Source organism: Oryctolagus cuniculus, chromosome 6, assembly GCF_051225735.1.
Source record: "Oryctolagus cuniculus isolate XC-2025 breed Fujian yellow rabbit chromosome 6, ASM5122573v1, whole genome shotgun sequence".
In the NCBI taxonomy this organism is placed as follows: domain Eukaryota; kingdom Metazoa; phylum Chordata; class Mammalia; order Lagomorpha; family Leporidae; genus Oryctolagus; species Oryctolagus cuniculus.
Genome location: NC_142872.1, coordinates 14,738,297 through 14,765,011, shown reverse-complemented (window position 1 = coordinate 14,765,011; position 26,715 = coordinate 14,738,297). Strand labels below are relative to the sequence as shown.

At 43.8% G+C, this 26,715-nt stretch overlaps 1 protein-coding gene across 15 annotated transcripts in view; it reads right to left on the bottom strand.

The window, feature by feature from the left end:
• LOC138850130 (uncharacterized) overlaps nt 1-26,715 on the bottom strand; it is a 311,379-nt gene that overhangs the window by 253,678 nt on the left and 30,986 nt on the right. Inside the window, exon 2 of one of the 15 annotated variants that reach the window (XR_016235270.1) lies at nt 5,034-5,079. The exons of the other annotated variants lie outside the window; for them this stretch is intronic. The gene's annotated coding sequence lies outside the window, so the exon portion shown is untranslated. The remainder of the gene's footprint in view (nt 1-5,033; nt 5,080-26,715) is intronic. 15 annotated transcript variants of the gene reach the window in all.

Genomic DNA, 26,715 nt, shown 5'->3' with positions numbered 1-26,715 from the left:
ACAATACTACTACCTTTCAACACATTCCATCAGACTGGCTCTCTCTGTGAAGAGTATTATTTTTATTTTGTAACAGAGGAAAAAGAGATCAGATCAGAGTCAAGACATTAATCTCAGCTTAGCTGCATCCCAGCACTTTCACATGAACCTTTGGCAAGAAACAAAGGAAGCAAGCTGCCCGTTTGTTCCAGGCTAAAACCAGAGCTGGCAGGAGGTTTTCTTGCCATCATTTCTTATCCCAAGCTATTACCCAATGTCTTTCTTTCTATTACCTCTTCCTGGCTTTCATCCTCAAAAACATTTCCCTTAAGGAAACATCCGATAAACCCATCTACAGTAAACTAAGAATGGCCGACAAGTCTAACAAAATGCAAGGGCTAAATCTCAGAGAGCTCCCAGCAGGATCGGGACTGGGCAGAACAATCATCAGGGGTGGAAGGCTGCCCCCCATCACCCTGAAACCACAGTCCTGTGGCAATAGGAGGCAAGCCCCACCCAATTCACTCAGACATCCACACTACTCTGCCAGGACCTACCAACAGAAAAACAAAATTGTTTGCTTCCAGGAGTCGTGAAAATAAACTCACAGACATAGGATCTAAAAATGGATTTGCGAGGAGCTTCTACTGACTGTCTTTTTTGTTCCTTCTGGATGTCTTTTGTTTGTTTGTTTTCTGTGTTTGAGCAAAACACTGAGAATGTTGGTATTTGCTGAAGATGGGTGTCTGCTTACTCCCAGCTAGCGACAGGCAAGCTGGCCCCTAGTTGAAGAGGACAGCTAGGGGCAAAAGAAATAAAGGGATATTTGGGTAGAAAACTTGCAAGCCACGCACTTTCTCATTTCCATATCCAGTTCTTCAAGCAAGTGAAAAATAAAAGTTACTCAAATAATTCTTCCTGAGACTAAGAAGACAGTAACGCCTCATTCAGCAGCACATACCCCATCATTGTTTAAACTTTGTATTTGCTGAGAGAACTTTTCTATTTCTAGATTTTGATGTCTCTTTTGCCGTTACCATACTGGTCAAAAAGACAGATCTGTTTATAAATTGAGCATTATCATTTAGCAACAAAAATATAGGCAGACAGCCATCACATGAGTCTATGTGGAAAACTCCGCAAAGCTTCCAAATGAGCTCTGTCGTGAAGTCGCACTCTACCAGGCAGAGCCCCCAAAATGCACAGGACACCATGCGAGAAAGAGTTGCTTCTACTACAAAATGAGTTTTAGGTGGGAAGAGACAGAGGCGATACTTGCAGATTAATGAACCTTCTTCTCGAGGTTGTGAGCACCCAGAGCATGGAATGTCGTCCTGGCAGTACAGACTTCTGACTTTCCAAAAAAGAATGCCTCCACGCATCTCTGATGGGACTGCTGCCTTGCAGAATAATCACTGGTTTTTAAATCCTGTCTGTAGAGGCCGGCACCGTGGCTCACTAGGTTAATCCTCCACCTGCGGCGCCAGCATCCCATATGGGTGCCGGCTTCTAGTCCTGGTTGCTCCGCTTCCAGTCCAGCTCTCTGCTGTGGCCCGGGAAAGCAGTGGAGGATGGCCCAAGTGCTTGGGCCCCGCACCCACGTGGGAGACCAGGAAGAAGTACCTGGCTCCTGGCTTCGGATTGGCACAGCACCGGCCGTGGCGGCCATTTGGGGAGTGAACCAATGGAAGGAAGACCTTTCTCTCTGTCTCTCCCTCTGTCTATAAATAAATAAACAAATAAATAAATAAAAATCCTGTCTGCCCACAAGCCCAATGCCCCTTTCTGAAAGCTCCTTTCTCTCCCTCACAACCATCCGTGGCATTCCAGGAACGACACAGCAGCCAGGTCAGCTGGAGAGGCAGTAGGTCAAAGGCAGAGAGCACAGAAGAAAGCCATGCGTCGTAAGCATCCCAATTAAAGGCCCACAACAGGGACATCAATAGGAAAACCAGAGCTGACCAGAAATCACCGCAAACGTGCAGTGTGACTGCATCAAGTGCCCTGCCTCAGCATCGAGCCGTCTCATGGGGACGCACTGGGTCACTCTGACTCCACACGAGGGGACGAGACACTCGACTACTGCAGCTCCTGTTCCTGGTGGCCACAACACCTGTCTTGTCTTACCCCAGGGACCCTGCCTGTCTGTAAGACGTGAATGGCCACATCATGGGCCTATTCTCCCCAAAGTCACAGAGATGGTCTTCTTTTTAAGGACAAACATCCCAGAATTATCTCAGCATTAATCTTTCCTCTGCTGCTGCTACTCACGAACTCCAGCTGTTCTTATGGAATGAAGTCACAGAATCTTCTACTGGGAAAGCTCAACAAATGCCTAAAACATCAATCAGAAATTGCGAACTTAAGTACGGTTGTTGTTATATATAGCAAGATGGCTGCTTAGTAAAATTATGTCAAACAAATGAAAAGGAAGAAAGACAAAAAAACAAGGAAGAAGATAAAGAGGGGAGGAGACAGACTGGTGGAGGAAGGGAAGGAGAAAGAAAGGAAATGAAAACAATAGAGGAAGAAGAAAAGCAACAGGAACAGAATGAGTTAAGAGCTCAATGTCCCTTTTGTAAATTACACACACACACACACACACAGAGCAGCACTTCCTGTTCCACAAGACCGCCAAATTGTTTTTATGTACCTGACATGCAGTAGACACAAATCATGTTTGTTGAATGAGTCAAATACACCATGTTTGCTGAATGAATAAATGACTTCTTATTATCCAGCGGGTAAGAACATATGAAAACAAACAGACAAAAGGCAAACACACAAACAACCTGAGGACACAAAAGCCAAGTGTCATTTTGCAAAGAATGCCTCAAAATTCCTGTGGGACATCAATGGTAGTGTCAAAATCTCAACTCAGTAAGAGATACTCTTCAGTAATTCTGAAAAGAAGGCAACATCAATGATTAGTGAAGATGGCGGGCGTTTGCTAACCGCCCATGGAACTGCAAAGCAGAACAATCTGGTCCCAGGCCTCCGGACCAAACGAACCCTCGGGGGCACTCAGAACTCTAGAACTCTCAACGGTGAGCATGCTCCAGCCCTCAGTGACACCCCACCAGCCACCAGGATGGTTAGACCAGAGCTAGGTATGTGGCTATTTTTATTTTCAGGCAATAAAAAAAGTAGCCTAACTTCTCTTTCTAATATTAGAGAGAAGACACATGAAAATCACTCATGTTTAAATATAGGAGAATCTTTGAGAAGTTCACCAAAGATGTGTATTATCAAAAAAGAAGTGTGGGCCGGCACCGGTACATCGGGTTCTAGTCCTGGTCGGGGCGCCGGATTCTGTCCCGGTTGCCCCTCTTCCAGGCCAGCTCTCTGCTGTGGCCCGGGAGTGCAGTGGAGGATGGCCCAAGTGCTTGGGCCCTGCACCCCATGGGAGACCAGGAGAAGCACCTGGCTCCTGCCATCGGATCAGTGCGGTGCGCCGGCAGCAGCGGCCATTGGAGGGTGAAACAACGGCAAAGGAAGACCTTTCTCTCTGTCTCTCTCTCTCTCACTGTCCACTCTGCCTGTCAAAAAAAAAAAAAAAGTGGATTTCAAAATTCTTTGCACCAAAATATTATAGCTTAGGTGCATTTTTTTGCTTTCTGAAGTACCCTTGCACACGTTCATGAGAACCAGTAGGGATTGTCAGAGCCGACCCCGACATTTGTGAAAGCCGAGCAGGACCGCCATCCGTCCCAAGATTTACACATTGTCAACCAACCTAACCCAGCTGCTAAATACGACACATTCTCTCTCTTCCTACTGCACTAGGAACCTTCCCCATCGCCTGGAAGTTCAGGTCTGCATGTAGAATCCTTGCATTTTCTGAGTGTGGTGCTAGAACCTAGTGGCACGAAGAGTGCCTGCCTCCTTCCCCCTGCTCTTTCGATTCCATTTGCTTGTCCAGCCCGTGGACGCCCAGCCAGCACTGAACTTTCCCTGGCTGCCAACTCTCACTCCTTGCCCGTCTCCTGGCTCCTACACGGACAGTGCAGCTTGCACTCGGGTGAGGAAAGGCCCCTTTACAGAGCCTAAAGCCGGTGCCAAGTCGTCAGGCAGGCAATTCCGAGGTTGCAGGCACTCAGTGTTATGGAAGGGAGCAGGCGGGTTCTCAGTAGACGTTTTGCTGGTGTGTTGCGTAAGCAATGCCTATGACCCATAGACCTTACCAGGGCATTGCAAGGCATGTCATAGTCTATTCAAGCTGTCCTACGAAAATATGGAGTGGTTTCTGGAGGCTCCAAGTCCACAGTCAAGGTGCTGGCTGATTCTGTTAACCGGAGGTGGCTTGGTGCCTGGCTTAGGGACAGCCGCTTTGCAGTGTGGTAGAGGGAGGGAGCCTTCCCACCTCCCTTGTTCTTGTAAGGGCAGTAACCCCGTTATGAGAGGACACTCTCCTGACGGAACCCACACCGAGATACTTCCTGAAGGCCCCATCTCCAAGCAGCATTGCTATGAAGCTTAGGGCTTCAAAATACGCATTTTGTGGGGCACAAACCTAAAGTCCATAACAGCACACGTGTAGACATGCTGCTATCCACGCAAGAGGAGTCAGTCCCACCTCACTCACTGGGATCTCCTCTGATCCTCTTGTTAAGAGCATGATGGATTTATGGGGCCAGCATTGTGTCGTAGTGGTTAAAGCCACAGCCTGCAATGCCAGCACTCCGTATGGGTATTAGTTCAAGTCCCGGCTGCTCTACTTCTGATCCAGCTCCCTTCTGGTGCACCTGGGAGACAAGCAGAGGAAGGCCCAAGTGCTTAGGCCCCTGCATGTACATGGGAGACAGGGAGGAAGCTCCTGGCTTCGGTCTGGTCTAGTCCTGGCTATTGCGGCCATGTGTGTGGTGTGAACCAGCAGGTGGAAGATCTGTTTCCTTTCCCCTCTCTGCTTCTCCTTCCTTCTTTCTCTAAGGCTGCCTTTCAAATCAATAAATAAATCTTTAAAAAAATATAAAAGGACATTAACAATTATAAATGATTTTGCTTTTTATTCACTGGGAATAAAGGCTACCAAACATCTGGAACATCTTACTTACGGGCGAATAATTCCAAATAGCAGCCTAATACTTTCCAGATCATCACCTAATTCAAAAATAAAACAAGAAAATTATCAAAATCAGACAACTGATTCTTAATTGAGAAAAGCAACATTTCCAAATAGTACATGAAGACAGTTTTTGATCAGTGTTGATATCATAATCAGTATCTAAACTAAATCTATACTTTACCATGTTTTCAATTTGCAAAACCAAAATGATAATATTTATAAATTTAATATACTACAAAAAGAAGAAAAATTGGGCATGAACATAAAACAGTACCCAGTATTTGTGAAATGAGGCAAAGTTAATCATTTTACTTTTTTTATTTATTTTTTTATTTTTTGACAGGCAGAGTGGACAGTGAGAGAGAGAGACAGAGAGAAAGGTCTTCCTTTGCCGTTGGTTCACCCTCCAATGGCTGCTGCGCTGCCGGCGCACCGCGCCAATCCGATGGCAGGAGCCAGGTGCTTCTCCTGGTCTCCCATGGGGTGCAGGGCCCAAGCACTTGGGCCATCCTCCACTGCTTTCCCAGGCCACAGCAGAGAGCTGGCCTGGAAGAGGGGCAACCGGGACAGAATGCGGTGCCCTGAACGGGACTAGAACCCGGTGTGCCGGCGCTGCAAGGCGGAGGATTAGCCTAGTGAGCCGCGGCGCCAGCCAATCATTTTACATTCTAAATATAACCAAAGATTATAAAAGCATAACGTTCATACTGCATGGGCACTTATATTATACTCACCTACAAAACAATTTAGAATTTGCTAAATATTATGCAAAAATGAAGTCATTACAATAATCCTTAATAAATTCTTAAGTGTTTAGTCTTGTGGAAAGCATAGATGGATCAAAGAATAAAAATAAAACAAAACTGTAAATAACTAAAATAGAAAAATATGAATTTTAGAAGGTAAGTAATTGTCACAAAGCTGAAGCATTTTATCAAGTTTGACACATGATCCGTGGTTTCCTAAGGTGGCTTTTGGATGATTCAATGAGTTGGTTAACTCGTCTGCCTCTATATCCCCCTTGGTCATCACCCTCCTCTCAAGTGAGCTCTCTGGCTTGCCCCCTCCCTCCCCACCAGCCATCCTCCTCCTGCACTCCCAGAACTCTCTGAAGTGTATCCATCAGCGCTATCAGGTTCTCCGGCCCGTGCCTCTAACGCATGACTGTGTCACTTATGCTAAAAAGGGTTTTCTGAAGAAGTTTCTTGGAGCTGAAATTAGAATGCAAGGATTTTAAGGGAAACCTAGCAATTATCAATTGCTACCTTGTTTTTCCTCCTTGATGAGGTCAGACACAAAGCAGGGTGAGGTTCAGAGATTTCTAACCTTATAGGACCACGCGTGAATTGTCACTTACAGTGCCTTTTAGGAAGATGGTCCTAGACATTGGGTACAGGTTAGGAAGGCCCCTGCCACTGTTGCAAGGAAGATGACCCGGCTCCCCCACTTGTGTTACTCAACGTGAATGGCCCTTTGAACCCATCTACTGGATGCCCTAGGTCATGTAGGGGAAACTTAATATTCTTGGGAAAACACATGCCTAGCCAAACAGCTTCTGAATACATGAAGAAAAACTCAGTTTTTCATCTTCCCACATGCAGAACCAACACGTATTCATTCAACCAACACCTGTTTGTTCAGCTCCTCTTCCATGCCAGGCTCTGGGAGGGACAAGGGAGTCTCCGCCCACCTGGGGCTCTCAGACTTGTGGGAAAGGGCGGGAGTGAACAAGACAGTCAAGGATTTACACACACAGTGTCCACTTAACTCTGCAAAGCACCACTTGGCGTTTCTATGGCTCATTTTTCAGACGTCAAAACACAAGGATCTACAGTGTCAAGGGCACAGAAGTTTCTTCTCTGTTTCCCCATCCCCAGGGCAAGGTTCACCCACACACCTGTGTATTTCCCATGTCTCCACCCTGCAATGGGACCACAGCAGAGGCTGGGGAAGGGACCAAGACTCAGAAGCCCACTCATCTGAGCAGCTCTGCACTGGAGCCACCAGCAAATGAAGATGAAGAAATCCGACCTTTTCTGGAGTATTTTTTAATCTGTTATACACATTTAATTCTACAAAGCACTGTAGGAAAAAAAAAAAAAAAAAACTAGATTACATGGTCATCCTTTTCAATTTGCCTGTGAATGCATTTCCTTCTGCCTAACAAGGAGCAGACTTCCGAGTCCATTCTGTTCCCCAAGGGGGTGGTGGGAGCAGCTGACCTTGAACTCTAACTGCGTGTCTCCCTACGTTTGCTCATTCAGACCCTGTCCAGGGCTTCCCCAGACTCAAAAGTCCCTTTCCCCCTCATGGACCCTTGGTCACATTTTTACTTTCTGCTTCTGCAGAAGCCCTTCCTTTCTGGGTCTATCATCTTTGCCCACAGCCTGAGAGTCTTTATTCTGTTATGTGACAACCAGGGATGCTCTGTTTTCCCAACTGACAGCCACCAAATTTGTAATACTTTTTAACAAAGGCTTCGCAATTTCTACTCCTGTCATTTTCAGCACTCAATGCAAGAAAAACAAAGCTCAGGTCATTTGCTTCTGCTATTGGGCGCACAGCAATGTTTCCAAACACCGGCTATCACGCGGCTTCTGTGACCTGGGCAGCACTACTGCCCTAACCAGAGGGCCGATTTCCCATGCTTTCAAAGCTCTTAAGATCGTCAATCCACTATCACTCGGCATAGGTATTTAAAACACTTCTCAGGCAGGAAATGCCATGTATTTCATACAGTGTAGTGACCGTGAGCCAAATGCTTGGAGTGAGAGAGACTTGAGTTGGAGCCTTCATTCACACCTTACCAGTTGTGAGGCTACATTTTAAAACTTTTTAAACATTTAAAAACTCTCCATGTTTTATTTTGTTGGTTTCTTTTCCCACCTGTGCAAAATGAAGACTAGTTCATACCTCGTGTTATGAGAAATGAGATAGTTCCCATACCTTGCACATAATAATTGTTCCATAGAAATTTCCTAGTATTACTTAGATATTTTCTTTTTTTTTTTTTTTTTGAAAGGCAGACACCTACAGAGATCTCCCATTCACTGGTTCATTCTGCAAATATCGCCAACAACCAGGAATGGGCCAGCTGAAACCACATGCTGAAAACTCACTCTGTGTCTCCCACATGATGGCAGGGGACCAAAGTACTTGAGCCATCACCTGCTTGTTCCCAGGGTATGCGTCAGCAGGAAACTTGAATCAGGATTCCAACCCAGGTATGGAATGTGAGTTTAAACATCACGTGATAAGCAGCATCTTAGTCACTGCCCCAAACATGTTCCACTGTACTTAGACATAGGATAATGTACATGTAATCATAATTAATGTCCATTACAAACAAGACCCAGGCTAGGTGCAGTGTGAAACAAATAGGAAATGATTCCTACTGAGATACATTGTATACCCAGCACTTTCTTACATGGGGTTCTTAGCTCATCAGGCAAGGTCATCTTTGCCAAGTTCATGATAGCAAGTGATACTGCCCAACAACTTTGGGAAATGCTGCCATCAAGTTGCAACATGAGCAACGCCCTTCAAAGGACGGAGGGAGTAGCAGATAAGCATCAACCTGTGCACCTGTGGTGCTCACTGTCCATGTCCCAACTCCAAGCCCAGAATCACATTTGAAATAGGCATCAGGGATTCCCTCGTTGACTAGGAAGACGTGGTCTACACAAGGACACTTCCAAGAGCTCGAGTAGAACCATGGAATTAAAAGACAAGTTTACTTTGCTGCCAATGTTTTAAAAAATCCACCTGCATAGTTTTTCTTAACACATATTTTCCATGAACTTTCTGAAGTACCCTGTATTACCCAGGACCCTTATTTACCAAGTGATAGAAATCTAACTCAAGCTAGCTTCCAGGCAATAAAAAGGATGGTTTGTCTGGCAAAACTAACAAGCTGAGGGCTGGAGGGAGACAATCTTCAGGCATGGTGGATCCAGATGCTGCAATGATGCTATGTAAAACCTGCTGCTTGGCCCCACGTTCCTGAGCGCCGGCTTCCTTTTCAGGAAGGCTTTCACTCTGTGTTGGCCACTGGCCACCCTGGGCTGACACACGCTTGGCTCGGCAGGTGCTGCCAAAAGACGGTTCTGGGCAAAGTCCAGGATTCGGTCTGAGTGGAGCCATCAGTGGCATTCACTCACCCTCGAACTAATCACACGGGCTAGGAAGACAGAATACAACAGACCAGCTCTGGGCCAACTACCCACCTCAAATGAGAAGGTAAAGTCTGCCCTGGTTTGAGCCTCTGGATAGAGTGGTAAGAAGAAATGGTTCCACTCAAGGAAAACCATTCAGTTGGCACCAGACCTAACGCCTTGTATATCGAAGAGCCAAGACAACAGAGCAGGACGTAGATGAGCATAGTTGGACACAAACATCACTGGGCTCTCTATTATGAGGGTTGAAGAAAATTAACAATGTGGACACAGCAGTGGGGCATCAGAGATCAGATTTTAAGTCTAAGTTAAAGCCAGAGCCACTGAGTACTCAGAGATAAAGAAACGAATACCTTGTTTGGTGGAGATACGGAGGTTATTGAAGTTTTCTATCGCTATGTAATACACCACCCCAAAACATAATGAGTTGCTTAAAGCAGTGACATTTGTTTTACTCACGAGATGTGCAGTTTGGTAGGGCTTACAAGAGACAGCTGACTTCAGCTCCAGTTGGTGTCAGCAGGGCACATCAAAGCCTGGAGTCTGAAATCATCTGGAGGCTCGCCCTGCACATGTCCAGTAGCTGATGCCAGCTACTGGCTAGACCCGAGCTGGGAACAGGACTGGAATATTCAATTCCTTCTTTTTTTTTTTCCCCAAAGATTTTATGTATTTCAAAGGCAAAATTACAGAGAGATAGAGGGAGACAAGAAGAGGGAGGTCTTCCATCCACTGATTCACTCACCAAATGGCTGCAACAGCCAGGACTGGGCCAGGTTGAAGCCAGGAGCCAGGAGCTTCATCCGGATCTCCCACATGGGCGCAGGGGCCCAAGTACGTGGGTCATCTTCTACTGCTAGACCAGGCGCATTATCAGGAAACAGGATCAGAAGTAGAGCAGCCAGGACACAAACCCGTGCCCGTACCGGATGCTGGCACTGCAGACAGAAGCTTAACTTTCTACACCACAGCAGTGGCCCATTCAGTCCGTCTCTATGGTGGTTTAGTTTCCTCCTGTCAGGATGGATGGGTACCAGGGATGATGGTCTCAGGGTACCAGGAGAAACCTTTATTACTGTCCCTGACATAGCTCCAAAGGGTTTGTTCTTGCTACTGAGCAAGAGCAAAGATTCATGGGGCCCACTCATTTGCAGGCCCTTAACTTCGTACTATACCTAAACTTGCTACAGGTCCAAGAACACATATGGTTTATTTCAGAGAACGGACACTCAAATCAAAATCCAAGGTAGACTGGGGCCGGCGCTGTGGCTCACTTGGTTAATCCTCCGCCTGCGGTGCCGGCATCCCACAGGGGTGCCAGGTTCTGGTCCCAGTTGCTCCTCTTTCAGTCCAGCTCCCTGCTGTGGCCCAGGAAGGCAGTGGAGGATGGCCCAAGTGCTTGGGCCCCTGCACCCGCATGGGAGACCAGGAAGAAGCACCTGGCTTCAGATAGGCATAGCTCCAGCCATGGCAGCCATTTGGGGGGTGAACCAACGAAGGGAGGACCTTTCTCTCTGTCTCACTCTCACTGTCTAACTATCTGTCAAATAAAAAAAAATCCAATGTAGAGAGGATTCCTAACACTTCACATGTGAATAAGATGCTGTGATTTGATAGTAGAGAAAAACCTAAGATATTAACTGACATCTGACTGCTGCCTTTAAATGCAATTTATAGGAAGTTAAACCAACTTGTAAATGCTGAGTTGTTGTTGTTTATGTGCCTTAATTTAATGAACAAAGTATATTTTTGGCAAAATAAAATAAATTGTTACACTATAGGTAACAGAAGTATAAACTAAATTCTGGAATTAGTTATCACTGTATTATTTTCATGTATTTCCTCTACATAATCACATACATTTACATCAGCATACAGAAAGTTATTTATTTCTAAGAATTAGGATGGTTCTTTAAATTAGTTTCTTTTATCTTGGGCTCTAGGGTCCTTTAAGGCCATTTGTAAGCCTTTGAAATTCATCTGAAAATCCTTATGAAGGTATTTTTCTAAGAAATCATCCATTGGATCAATTAATTGTCATTGTAGATACAATGTTACGTGTTTCACTTTTTATTTTTTTCATGTCATCATAAGCATTTCATACATCATTCAAAACATAACTCTAAATGACGCACTCTATGATTCCTTTCAATAGAAAAAACTCAGTTTAGTCATTCTTCTGCTCCTGGAAATTGAGATTTGCTGTTTTCTCTGTCATGTAGCAAATCCCACTCCTTCAAAAACTGTTTACTGTATCAGTATGTCCAGGATAAGATCCTACATATGACTTCATAACAGCAGTGAAAGCCGAAGGTTTATCTGAGATGCATTTCTTGATACTGCTGTAACATATGGCCACCAACTTCCTGGCTCAAAGTAGCAACAATGTATTATCTGACAGTTCTGAAGGTCGGAAGTCTACACAGTCCTCTCTCGGCTGAAATCCAGCTGTGGGCAGAGCTATGTTCTCACCGGGGGGCTCCAGCTGATGATCCGTGTGCTGTTCCCACGTGCCTTGGCTCACAGTCTCCTTCCTCCATCTTCACAGCAGTGATGTCATCACCACGCCCCTCTCCCACTCCCATCTCTCGTTCTCTCTTCCATTGTCACCTTTTCTCCTCTGATTTTTCAGCTCCCTCTTGGAGTTCTAAGGACCCATGACTACACAGACATCACCCAGATAATCTCACCCTACCCAGCCCCCTAATGCAGTCCTATCTGTCACGTCCCTCCTGCCACCACAGGCGGCAAATTCACACTTTCTGAGGATTACCATGTGATGTCCTTGGGGAGCCATGACTGCCTACACTGCCCAATTCCAGGCTTATAGGCACATGCAGAATTATTGCCAACTGCAACCAACTTTACATAAAACATGGCTGCTACGAGTACGTTTTAGTCATCTTATTCTTGCCCATTTTTCTAGGATACAAAATCATTTTTCTATCAAATGAAGCAAATTATGAAATCAAAATACTGCTACTTTAAAGACTAAACCTAGAGTGTTTTTCAAAACTTTGGCCTTAATCAAGTGCTTACCGGATTATACTTGTCATTTCAATAATCAGTTGTGAACAAAATATTGTTCAGAATGCTTGCAAAAGAAAAAAAGTGTTAAGCTATTTGTTTTCTTTTTCATTAATTCCACTGAAGTTTATTTCTTCAATGTATTTCCTAGTCTTTTTTTAATTCACACAATTTTTCCCTCTTTCTTTCCTAAGTTTTTAAAATTTTTAATTTTTATTTATTTGAAAGGCATGTAGACAGGGTATATTAATTGGGAGACAGAAATGGACAGAGAGACCTCTCATCTGCTGGTTCACTCCCCATACGCCCACAGCAAACAATGCTAGGCCAGGCCAAAACCAGAACACCAGAACTTCTTCCAGGCCTCCCATGCAGGTGGTAGGGAACCAAACACTTGGGCCATTATCGGCTGCCTCCCGCGGTGCCGTCAGGACACAGAGGCATTCCAACACGGGTTGTGGGCATGCCAATCAGCATGCTCACTGCTGTGCCAAATACCTGTCTCCCACCCCCAAATATTCCTACCCAAGTGGAAGTAGCAGTGAAATACTCTTTGTTCACTGCTACCTTATACAACTTCTGTTCAACTCTAGAAACACCCCTCATCTATTAAAGAATTCTAATTCAGAATACTTAGTTATCAGTAACCAAGTCAATTAAAAATACATATTCCCTGTCAAACTGTTCCAAATTTGATTCTGATTCCACAGTAAAGACACCTTGGGATTTTCTAAAAATAGCAACACCTCTGTCTGCCCCAAGCATTAAAACCACAACCCCTTCTCAGTGGGGACTAACTTTGTCCGCCAAGGGGGCATTTGGCACTATCACAGCCTCAAAGCCATGCAGCTTAAGGCTTTGCCTACTTATCTGGGTACCAAAAAAAAAAGTGCTTTTGAAGTTTATGCTGGAAATGTCTACTTTCTTGATAGTCTTTTCAAATATAGAGAAAATATAGAATAACATGACTGACAACTAAGTTCAAATCCAGTATTAAGTTTGCTGTGTAGTCATTTTTCTTGTTTAGTTTCAACAGGATTTCAGTCTTACTTCTTTACTCTTCCATCTATTTCCTGATTGTTCCATCTCTAGAGAAAGAAGCCACTCAATTGGGTCTGGTGCTGTGGCATAGCGAGTAAAGTTGCTACCTGCGGTACCGGCATCCCATACGGGTGCTGGTTTGAGTTCCGGCTGCTCTATTTCTGATCCAGCTCTCTACTATGGCCTGGGAAAGCAGCAGAAGATGGCCCAAGCCCTTGGACCCCTGCACCTGTGTTAGAGACCCAGAAGAAGCTCCTGGCTCCTGGCTTCAGGTCAGCACAGCTCCGACCATTGAGGCCAGTTGGGGAGTGAACCAGCCAATGGAAGACTGACCTCTCTGTCTCTCTCTGCCTCTCTCTGCCTCTCCTCTCTGTGTAACTCTTTCAAATAAATAAGTATTTTTTAAAATAGTTTGCTGTGCTCTGTGTAGTCTTTCTTCTTTCGTTTCAACAGGTCTTTAGTCTTATTTGTTTAATCTTCCATCTATTTCCTGATTGTTCCATTTCTAGAGAAATAATCGACTTAATCTTTTCTTCTTTTATCTGGATCTTCAGTCAGAGCAATGTTACTATCTATCAAGACCCCCAAACTGGACTGCATGTTTTAATTCTAGAGCTTACTCATCTAGCCACCCATCCTCTACCTGCTTATCTCCTGAGGTGAAACTTCACGTTTGCAACCATACTTAACTGTAGCACTGTATCAAGTAACATATTCCGATTCCCTGTTATGGCAATTGAGTATTTTTATTTTGCACCCTTAGCATAAGTGTCACTAAGGTATCCAAACATCGAAAATAAAAGATCATGTTTTAGATACAAAGATTTAATCCCAAAAAGAAATCTGAAGACACTCTTCAGAGCAGCAAGCAGGAGGGAATCTATGGCAATTAAGCACAGAGCATTCCCTGCGATAGGCAAATCCCATGACTCCAAGATTTATCAGAGGTAGAAAACGGAGGCAATGAGCACAGAACTCCTTCCATGGATGGGCGTGGGAGGGGAGATGATCAAAAACTAAACCCAGGTTCCAAACCCAAAGACTAGCACATTTGCAGAACCAAACCTGCAGCAGGGCTGGGCTGTGTGCACTCAGACACCTCCGCTGCCCTACCCATCCCACCTCTTATGTTGTTTGGTGTGTAATTGTTCCATCTCTTCATCATGCTCTAAAATTCAAACTGATTTAAGAAAATGAAGAAAGGGAGCCAGCGCTGTGACATAGTGGGTGCAGCACCTGTGTGCAGCACCGTCATCCCATATGGACTCCAGTTCGAGACTCAACTGCTCCACTTCCAATCCAGCTCCCTGCTAATAAGTCTGGGAAATCAGCAGAGGATGTCCCAAGTGCTGCGATCCCTGTACCCATGTAGGAAGCACAGCAGAAGCTCCTGGCTCCTGGCTCCTGGCTTTGGATTGGCCCAGTTCCAACCACTGCAGCCAATTGAGGAGTGAACCAGCAGATCAAAGATCCCTCTGTGTTTCTGCCTCTTCCTCTCTGTAGCTCTGCCTTTCAAATATATAAATAAATACATCTTTTTAGAAAATAAAGGATACCATGGAGTAGGTGTTGTGGTGCAGCAAGTCTAGCTGCTGCCTCCAATAGCCACATCCCATATTCCAGCACCAGCTTGAGTCTTGACTGCTCCATTTGCAATCCAGGTCCTTGCTAATGAGCCTCTGAAGGCAGAAGTGGATGTCCCAAGTCCTTCACCCACACAGGAGACCTGAAAGGAGCACCTGGCTTCAGCCTGGCTCAGCCCTGGCCAAGGCAGCCATGTGGGAAGCAAACCAGTCCATGCAACATCTCCTCCCAACATACACACATCCAACTCTTCTTTTCAAATAAACACATAATTTTTTTAATAAAAAGACACCTCCAAATCACCTGAAGATGGCAGAGTAGGGAGGGACCTTGCTGCTCTAGTCTAGGAGAAGGTAGTTAAAAAAAAAAAGTGGCAAGAGCACAGTCTCAGGGAAGAGTTAGGGAAAAAAAAAAAAACAGAAGGAACTCTACACAAAATAGAGGGACACAGTGGACCTACATGGAGGTGTGGACACGCACAACTCAGGACCTCAGCAGCCAGAACCTCTGACTAGCACTGAAGAATGAGTTGAGACCAGACTAAAGCAGTCCAAGCCACTGAAGAAAAAGCTGCAGGAAGAGCCTACAGGGGATCTGGCTTGAAGCTCCCATGAGTGATTGTGTACCAGCCAAACTAGAGGAGAAAAAACAAAGCTCCTTGGCCACACCCACGACATGCCTCTAGGTAGTGCCAGAAAGCAGACACTCCACTAACCCACACAGATGTAGTCCAAATATAAAAGCTGCCACAGTGAAAAAACAGAGAAACCAATGAGTATTTCCACAAATGCCAAATAACAAATGAACCAATTCAAGAAACAATAAGGAAGACAACATTATGTCCCCAAAAGAACACAACACTTCAATACTAGACTGTGAAAATGATGAGACCAAAGAAATGCCAGAAATAAAATTCAGAAAATTGATCATGAGATTACATGCAAGTAATCAGAATCAAGAGCACAAAATAGTGAAATCTGTATAGGACATGAAAGAAAATTTCTTCCATGAAATTGAGATCTTAAAGAGAAATCAAAATGAAATGAAAAATTCAATAAAACAAATAAAAAATTCAGTAGAGAGCCTTAACAGAAACTGTGAAACAGAGCAAAGAATATCAGACCTGGAAGACAAAGCACAGGAAAATATACAGTCAAACCAAAGACAGGAAGAGGAAATTAGCAAACTAAAAAACACTGCTGGAAATCTACAAGATATTATAGGAAGATCCAACATATGGGTTCTAGGAGTTCCTAAATGCATAGAGAGAGAGAAAGGATTAGATGGCCTTTTTAGTAAAATAATAGCAGAAAACTTCCCTGGTTTGGAGAAAAAAAGGGGAATCCAAGTACAGGAAGCACACAGAATCCCTAAAAGACATAACCAGAAAAGATCCTCGCCACAACACACTGTAATCAAATTCACCACAGTAAAACATAAAAAGAAGATTCTAAAATGTGCACAAATGAAACAGCAGATTATTTTCAGAGGATCTCCAATTAGACTCACAGCAGACTTCTCATCAGAAACCCTACAGGCTAGGAGAGAATGGCTAGATATATTCAAAATATTAAGAGAAAAGAACTGTCATCCCAGAATATTATACCCTGAAAAGCTCTCATTTGTGAATGAAGGTGAAATAAAGACCTTCCATAATAAAGAGAAACAAAGAATTTGTCACCACCCATCTAGCCTACAAAAGATGCTTAAGGATGTGTTGCACACAAACACAGAAACATGGTCATCACTATGAAAGAAGGTTAAGAAAGGAAATCTCTCAGTAAAAGTTCTAAGGAAATTTAAAGTAAAAATAGAAATATTTTTGGAAAAATGACAGGGTAAAATCATTACTTATCAATAGTTACCTTGAATGTAAATGCCTCAATTCCCCAGTTAAAAGGTAAAGACTGGCAGAATGGATTAAAAACAAAAACCTACCTGTTTACTGCCTAAAAGAAACACATCTCACCAACAAAGATGTATGCAGAATGAAAGTGAAAGGATGGAAGAAGATACTCCACGCAAATAGAAACCAAAAAAAGAACTGGCATAGCCATCTTAACATCAAACAAAATATACTTTAACACAAAAACTGTTAACAGAGACAAAGAAGGGCACTATATAATGATTAAGGGGTCAATTCAACAGGAATATTTAACTATTATAAACATATATGCACCTAATTATAGGGCACCTGGCTATGTAACAGAAAAGTTAAGGGATTTAAAGGGAGACTTAGACTCCAATATAGTAGTATTGGGGGATTCAATACTCCACTTTCAGCCATGGACAGATCAACCAGAGAGAAAATCAACAAAGAAACAGTACATTTAATCAACACTATAGACCAAATGTACCTAACAGATATCTACAAAACTTTTCATCCTACAGTGGCAGAATACACATTCTTCTCAGCATTGCATGGAACTTTCTCTAAGATTGACCACATACTAGGCCATAAAGAAAGAAAGTTTCAGCAAATTCAAAAAACTCAAGATCATACCATGCATCTTCTCAGACTACAATGGAATGAAGCTGGAAATTAGCAACTCAAGAATCTCTAGAGCATATGCAAATACATGGAGACTGAAAAACGTGCTATGGAATCAACAGTGGGTCACAGAAGAAATCAAAAGAGAAATCAGAAACTTTCTGGAAACACATGAAGATGACAACACAACATTACAAAACTTAAGGGATACAGCAAAAGCAATGTTAAGAGAAAAGTTGGTGCCTACAACAAGAAATTGGAAAGGCACCAATAAACATCCACAAAATGAAGAGCTGGTTTTTCAAAAAAATAAATAAAATTACACACCATTGGCCCAACTAACCAAAAAAGTAGAGAGAAGACCCAAATCAATAGAATTAGAGATGAAAAAGGAAATTTAACTATAGAGACCACAGAAATGCAGTCATCAGAAATTACTACAAAGAGTTTTATGCCAGCAAACTGGAAAACCTCGAAGAAATGGATAGATTCCTGGACACATACAACCTACCTAAATTGAGCTATGAAGACATAGAAAACCTAAACACACCCATTACCAACATGGGAATTGAATCAATAATAAAGACCATCCCAAAGAAAACTAAAGGACCCCAGATGGCTTCACTGCTGAATTCTACCAGACATTTAAAGAACTAACTCCAATACTTCTCAAGTTACTCAAAACAACTGAAAGGGAGGGAATCCTCCCAAGTTCTTTCTACGAAGCCAGCATCACCTTAATTCCTAAATCTGGAGAAGACACTACAGAGAGAGACAACTACAGACTAATTTTCCTGATGAACATAGATGCAAAAATCCTCAACAGAATTCTAGCCACTCAAATCCAACAACACATCAGAAAGATCATTCACCCAGACCAAACAGATTATATCCCTAATATGTAGGGATGGTCCAACATTCACAAATCAATCATTGTAATACACCACATTAACAAACTGCTGAACAAAAACCATATGATATATAAATAGATGCAGGCAAAGCATTTGATAAAATACAATAATCTTTTATGATTAAAACACTAAGCAAATTGGATATAGAGGGAACATTCCTCAACACAATCAAGGCAATTTATGACAAACCCATGGCCAGCATCATAGTGAATGGGGAACAGCTGGAAGCATTCCCACTGAGATCTGATACCACACAGGGATGCCCACTCTCACCATTGTTATTCAATATAGTCCTGGAAATTTTGGCCAGAGCCATTAGGCAAGAAAAAGAAATAAAAGATATTCAACCCCATTCACAATAGCTACAAAAAAAAAAATCAAATACCTTGGAATAAATTTAACCAAGGGTGTCAAAAATCTCTATGAAGAGAATTACAAAATATTAAAGAAATAGAAGAACATACCAAAAAATGGAAAAATCTTTCATGTTCTTGTTCTGATCAGTATCATCAAAATGTCCATCCTTCTGAAAGCAATTTACAGATTCAATGCGACACCAATCAAAATATCAAAGGCATTCTTCTCTTATCTACAAAACATGATGCTGAAATTCATATGGAAACACAGAAGACCTTAGATAGCTAAAGCAATCTTGTACAACAAAAAAAACTGAAGGCATCAAAATACCAGATCTCAAGACATACTACAAGGCAGTTGTAATCTAAACAGCTTGTAGCGGTACAAAAATAGATGGACAGATCAATGGAACAGAATAGAAACTCCAGAAATCAATACAAGTATCTACAAGCAACTTATTTTTGACCAAGGAAATAAAAATCAATCTCTGGAGCAAGGACAGTCTCTTCAACAGTTGCTGCTGGGACATCTGGATCTCCATATATGCAAGTATGAAGCAGAACCCCTAGCTTACATCTTACACAAAAATCCATTCAAAATGGATTAAAGGCCTAAATCTGTGACCTCATACCATCAAGTAATTAGAGAACATTGGGGGAACCCTGTAAGATATTGGCACAGGCAAAGAGTTCTTTGAAGACATGAGAAGCACAGGCAATCAAAGCAAAAATTGTCAAATGGGATTACATCAAATTGGGAAGCTTCTGTATGGCAAAAGAAATACTCAGGAAAGTGAAGAGGTAAGAAAATGGGAGAAATTATTTGCAAACTGTGCAACTGGTAAAGGATTAGTAGCCAGAATGTATAAAGAGATGAAGAAACTCCATAACAAACAACCCAGTTAAGAAAATGGCAAAGGACTTAAACAGACGTTTTTCAAAAGAGGAAATCCAAATGGCCAACATACACATAAAAGTTCACAATCACTGGTTGTCATCGAAATAAATGCAAATCAAAACCACAATGAGGTTCTACCTCACCCCAGTTAGAATGGCTTTCATATAGAAATCAACAAACAACAAATGCTGGTGAGGATGTGGAAGAAAATGTACCCTAATCCACTGTTGCTGGGAATGTAAACTGGTAAAACCACTATGGAAGACAGTTTGGACGTACCTCAGAAATCGAATACAGACCAACCATATGACCTAGCCATCCCACTTCTGGGAATTTACTCAAGGGAAATGAAATCAGCAAATCAAACAGTTATCTGCACTAATGTTTATGGCAGCTCAGTTCACAATAGCTAAGACATGGAATCAACCTCAATGACTGTCAACCAAACACTGGATAAACAAGTTATGGGATACGTACTCTAAAGGACTCTACACAATGGTTAAAAAAATGAAATCCAACCATTTGCAACAAAATGGATGAATCTGGAAAACATCATACTTAGTGAAATAAGCCATTCCCAAATGGACAAATACCTTATGTTCTCCCTGATCTGTAAGAATTAATAGAGCACCTAAAAGGAAATCTATAGAAGTGAAATGGACAGTTTGAGAAGCAATGACGTGAACAGTCATTGTCTTGACTGTCAAGGAACAGTTTTGGTTTTTTCTTTTTTTCTCTTCTTCAAACTATCTGTTGAATGCTTTACTTAACAAAGAGTTAATCATAGTTGTATAAAGTCAATTGAAAATAGATGCCAGTAAAAAATAAGAGTGGGAATAAGAGAGGGAGAAGGAAGTTTGTAATTGTAAAGCCATATAGTTCTGCATACATTCCTAGGGACTGACTTCTAAGGGTACAGTTTAAAACTTTACCAGGGGATCCCAAATCCCATTAAGCTCAGTGGTAAAAATGCCATCTTAAGTGTTAAAGTGATGTGATCATTTTAAATGTTAAAGTGATCATACAGATAGAATTAACTATTAAAGGGATCATATAGGCCGGCTCTGTGGCTTACTTGGCTAATCCTCTGCCTGTGGCACCGGCACCCCGGGTTCTAGTCCCAGTTGGGGCACCAGGTTCTGTCCCAGTTGCTCCTCTTGCAGTCCAGCTCTCTGCTGTTGCCCGGGAAGGCAGTGGAGAATGGCCCAAGTGCTTGGGCCCTGCACCTGAATGGGAGACCAGGAGGAAGCACCTGGCTCCTGGCTTCAGATCGGCACAGTGCGCCCGCCATAGTGGCCATTGTGGGGGGTGAACCAACGGAAAAGGAAGACCTTTCTCTCTGTCTCTCTAACTCTGCCTGTCAAAAATAATAAATACATAAAAAATTTAAAAAGGGATCATATAAATAAGATCCATTGTATGGTAATAATAACAGACAGAATTAAAAAGGAGTGCATGTTCCAACTTGGAAAGCAGTCCACACAGCTGACTCATAGAATGACAATTGCTTCAAGTAACACTCTGACCTCAGAATCAGCCCTTAAGTCATTCTGGTCTGGCTAAAAAGCTTGAAAGATTATTTCCAGCATAGAAAGCCAAAGCACAGTGGCAAAAAAAAAATGTGCTACATGAAGGATCTCTATGACAGGCACCCCAGTGGAAAGTGGCCATCAAAGGAGAAGGCACTTTTCTCTGAAAAGGGGAGAGAACTTCCACTTTGCGTATATCCTTATCTAAATACTGACACAGTTTGTGGATTCAAAACACTTCATTGCCTTTGCAGTTCACGTCAAGTGCTTCAGGTGATCACTGACCTCAGATATAAGAGTGTTCATTGTTAAATTAATAAACAGGAGTCACTGTGCACGTACTTCCCATGCAGGACCTCTGCCCTCAATGACTTGTATTATGAGAGTTAAGTGTGAAACTTGTTCTCAAACAACAAAACAAAAGATACCTCCAAAACTCCATTCACAAGACTCCTCAGTCTCTGCCCACACAGCCAGTCTCTGAGCTGCCAATCTTGCAATCCCTGGAGCATCCCTCAAACTCCTCCACCATGGCCAGGCCTGGAATATGCTGCAGGGAGTCCAAACCCACATCCCCTGGAGGAGCCTTCACATATACAGCAACACACACCTTCTAAGTCTTTGCTCCAAACTAGCCACATGCTGCTCCATCACTTCTCCACACACTGCCCCCAGCACCCTGGCCAGGGTGCTCTTTTCCCCGAGCCCTGTTCTCTTCTGGACCCACTAGGCAATTCAGAGTCAGGCCCCAGGAAGGGACCCCATAGGAGGCTGTGTTCCTTTCCTGGAGTCTGGTCACAACAACACAGAGTGTCTTCTACAACCAACATGAAAGCACAAAAGTGGGATCTCTCAGAGTTTCCGGTAGCTTCTCCCTGCAGTAGCATTGCCCCTGTGTCCATGTGGTTTTCTCCCAGTGAGGAGGTCTCCCGGTTCAAGTGTTTCATTTTATTAAGACACCAGTCACATCCAGTCAGGGCTCACTCCACTGAGTTACGGTACAATCCTGCCTTAACTCAGGACATCTGCTATAGCCCTGTTTCCAAAGAGGGCCACATTCTGAGATACTGGTTAGGAATTCAACCCACAGAAGTTGAGGGGACACACACATCTCGTAACAGAGCCTCAGCACAGATAATGCTTGGTGCTGTTCAGCTCATTCCACATAGATGAGTGTGATGGCTCACATGTGTGTGTTCCTTTCCAAATCCATTTGTAAGCTATGATTGAGTCATGAGGGCAGTTTTGGTAAAGGGCATTGGAACCTTTAATAAAAAGATGCCCAGAGAATTTCCTTGCCCCCTTCCAACACATCAGAGCACAAGAAGACAGCCATCTACCACTACAGGTCTCCACCAGACCCTGCCAGGTCCTGGATGTTGGACTTCTGCTCCTCTGTCCCCCAAGCCCCGCCTCATGTCATGCACTCACTTTTCTTTCCAACCAACCAGAGTAGCCAGGGCACAGTGCATTGGATCACTTCTAGCCTCAACACTCTGTGTTCTACAGCCCCTTTCCCGAGTGCTGCCCATATGCTGATTCGCTCCTAGAAGAGCACAGTGCCGTCTGGGCTAATTTCAGTTATGCTCAGCTTGCTGTCACCTGACTATCTGAGAATCCTCAGACTGCTGATCTGCCTTCCTTGATTACATCCATTTGTAAAGCTTGCCAGATCAGAGATTTCTCAGCCACATCGGGACTCACACTTGCCCTCCACGGCTCGCTCACACTGGGCTTCTTGGCTTGGCACAGGTCGCTTGCTGCCTGTTGGCAGTCTCAGCTCCCTCTGCTCTCTCATTGTTTCTCTCCATTGTTCCGATGACACCAGGGTTTCTGCAGCTCCAACCTCCATGGTCATCACGCTTGGTCATTGTCCCCTAGTAGGGTCTATATTAGCCTCAAATGCTCTCCAGTGCACTTCACACGCACTTTTTTAGGTGGTATCATGGCCCGCTGCTGTTTAAGGCATTATTACAGCAAACACCTTTGAGGGTGAGTCCAGAACACATATGGTGGCACATGGAGACATCTTTAAGATCTTTTTCTCCCACAATATTTGCATTTGAATCAGGTCTGATGCTGGACTGGGAAAGATTAATCCATGTGCTCCTGACATACCACGGTATATTCCATTGTACCCTGCATTTATGCTCTGGACGTTGATTAACAATAACCATTACGGGCCGGCATTGTGGTGTAGCGAGTAAAGCTTCCACCTCTAACACCAGCAACCCATATGGGCACCGGTTCCAGTCCCGGTGCTCTACTTGCAATCCAATTCCTTGCTAATGCACCTGAGAAAGCAGCACAAGACGACCCAGGTGCTTGGACCCCTGCACCTACATGGAAGACCCGGGGGAAACTCCTGGCCCCTGGCTTCGGTCTGACCCAGCCCTGACCATTGCTGCCATTTGGAGAGTGAACCAGAAGATGGAAGATCTTTCTCTGTCTCTCCCTCTCTCTCTCTAACTCTGCCTTTCAAACAAACAAACAAACAAAAACTTAAAACAAATAACCATCAGAGCATTCAAAACTGAAATATGTATTCTCTGGAAGATACATATTTTTGCTCCATCTATGTGGTAGTGATTTTGTAAGAAGCAATGGCTTGGATGTAGGTAACAACATGGTACTAGAAACAAACTACAAAGCACATTTAATCAATAATAATAATGATGAACAAGAAGTGGACTGATACGCACCTTCCAATTCTGGGAAATCTCCATCTTTTTTATAATGTTTAAGTCCAAGCTAGAGGCAGGGGAGTAAGAAGTAACAAGGAAAGGAGGGATTTTATATATAGTACTGTTGAAAGTTACATGTTGCCATATAAATCTCAGGCTTTATTACTTCCCAGCGGCACAGCGATCTGGACTTGCCCTGGACAAGGTGGTTATTAGTTGCTAATCTGATCAAGAGTGAGTTTAGCCAAGTAATGGACAGGAGCCAGAAAGGCCTTGATGTCAGAGTGGATGGAGGCTGTACAAGATGCAGAGTACACACGAAGCTTTGGAGGCTTGAGCTGGAAGGCAAAATCAAAGGCAGGAAAAAGCAACCAACTTGAGAAGGTTTTAGACAATTATGCTGATAAGGACAACTTTGAACCCCTAACACTAGTTAGAGAACGGCCAAAATTCTTAGAGCTTTGGACTTAATATGTCTCTGAGTTACTGGAGCTCAGCCATCAGCTTCCCAGAGCCCTGGCTATGCAGTACAATCATCTGGGGAGGTTGAAAAAAAAATACCAATGCTGGTCCCCGCCCCCAAGATGGCAGCGTAATCGCTCTGGCTTGGGTCCCAGGCATTAGGAGGTTCATTAGGGACGCCTCAGGTGGCTCGAATAAAGTCATTTTTCTAGGCTAACGTTTCCCAAACTGAATCACACACCATAGTGGTCCTGTAAGACCCTCTGCAAAGAACAAGCTCTGGCTCCGCTGTATTTAGGGTGCACTTTGTCTAAGGATGTTTCCCACCACCCTGAGCAATCCCCCAGGCAAGAGCCCCTTCCCCTGTCTGTGATGGTCACACTCAGTAACACCACCGTGCACAGGGCTACCCCACCCCTCTGTGCTCCCCGGAGGTCATCCCGAGTAAGTCTGGAGATACCGAGCCTGCCTATACCTGCGCCTAGGGCCGCACCAGCATGCTTCTCTAACCAAAGTTTGAGTCGTACAGACACACTCTGTCTCTGAGCAGAGACAGAAGCCTAGACTTCTCCATACGGTCCTTCTTAGAGGTGAGGAGGGCCCACCCCTCTGTGAGGCTCTCACAGCCTCAACCACGCTGCTATGGCCATCATCGATGTCATCACCAAACACCTGGGAGGGACAGATGCGAGGAACATGGACACTGGAGTCAAATAGGTCTAAGCCCAACTTCATTTGCTCCTCTTATCAGCTGTGTGACCTTGAAATCAGTATGAAATTTATTTAGATCTCAGTCTACCCTTCTGTAAAATGGGCATAATGAAATACAATAGTGATCCCTGTTAAATGTAAGAGTGGGAATAAGAGAGGAAAGGGATGTACAATTCGGGACATGCTCAAGCTGACTTGCCCCAAACGGCAGAGTTAGAAACATACCAGGGGATTCCAATTCAATCCCATCAAGGAGGCATGTACCAATGCCATCTCACTAGTCCAAGTGATCAATTTCAGTTCACAATTGATCAGAATGATAGGACTAAGAGCCAAAAGGATCATATAAACAAGACTAGTGTCTGCTAATACTAACTGATAGAATAAAAAAGGGAGAGAACGATCCTACATGGGAAGCAGGATACACAGCAGACCCATAGAATGGCGGATGTCCTAAACAGCACTCTGGCCTCAGAATCAGCCCTCAGGGCATGCGGATCCAGCTGAAAAGCCCATGAGAGTATTTCAGGCATGGAAAGCTAGGACACTCTGGGGGAAAAAAGAAAAACAACAACAACAACAAAAAAAAAAAGGACCTAAATGAAAGATCTTTGTGAGTGAGATCCCAGTAGAAAGAACAGGGCCATCAAGGAAGGAGGGACCTTTCTCTGAAGGGAGGAGAGAACTTCCACTTTGACTATGACCTTGTCCAAATAAGATTTAAGTCGGCAAACTCAAAGGCTTCCATAGCCTTGGCAACTCATGACTAGAGCCTAGGGAGATTACTGACACCATAAACAAGAGTGTCAAATTGTTAAGTCAACAACAGGAGTCACTGTGTACTTACTCCTCATGTGGGATCTCTGTCCTTAACGTGTTGTCCAATGTGAAGTAATGCTATAACTAGTACTGAAACAGTATTTTACACTTTATGCTCTGTGCGGGTGCAAACTGATGAAATCTTTACTTAATATATACTAAATTGATCTTCTGTATGTAAAGATCATTGTAAATGAGTCTTGATGTGAATGGAATGGGAGAAGGAGCGGGAGATGGGAGGGGTGCGAGTGGGAGGGAAATTATGGGGGGGGGCATTGTAATCCATAAGCTGTACTTTGGAAATTTATATTTACTAAAAGTTAAAAAAATAAAAAAAAATTAAAAGAAATACAACAATAGTGAGACACAGAATGAAATACAATACAAAGGCTTCACTTAAAGACTCTCTACAGTATCAGTCTCTTTCGGGGAACTTAATATTGAAGTACTGCCCTGTCGCTCCCCCATTTCGCGGAGGAACGACACAGGACCCTGCGCTGTTCTTTTGTCTGCTCGGCCCTCCCCGGGTTTGCTGCTGGTTCTTCCCGGGTTGGCTGCCGATCCTTCCACCTCCGTGGAAGGGCGGTTCCCCCTGCCGCTTTCCGCACTTCCGCGGAGGAGCGGCACACCGCCAGCCGGCTCTCTCGGGGGCTGCTCAGATGTTCCTCAGGTGTTCCCCTTAGATGTTCCTGGTGCATGTTGTCTCTCTCCTCCTTTATAGTCCTCTTCCACCAATCCCAACTCTGCTACCCACACGCCGAGTACGCTGCTCTCCTCCAATCAGGAGCAGGATCAGCTCCTGCAGGTTACTGGTCGAACTGGAGGCAGCTGAGTAGAAGTTGTTTTCTCCTCTCCCAGCGCCATATTGTGGGAGAGCAGATGCATAGAATAAGTCTTAATTCCAGTAACTTAGTCTAGTCCGAGTTGCTCCCCACACTGCCCCACACTAACCAAAATTTCATCTGAGAGATACAGTACTTACG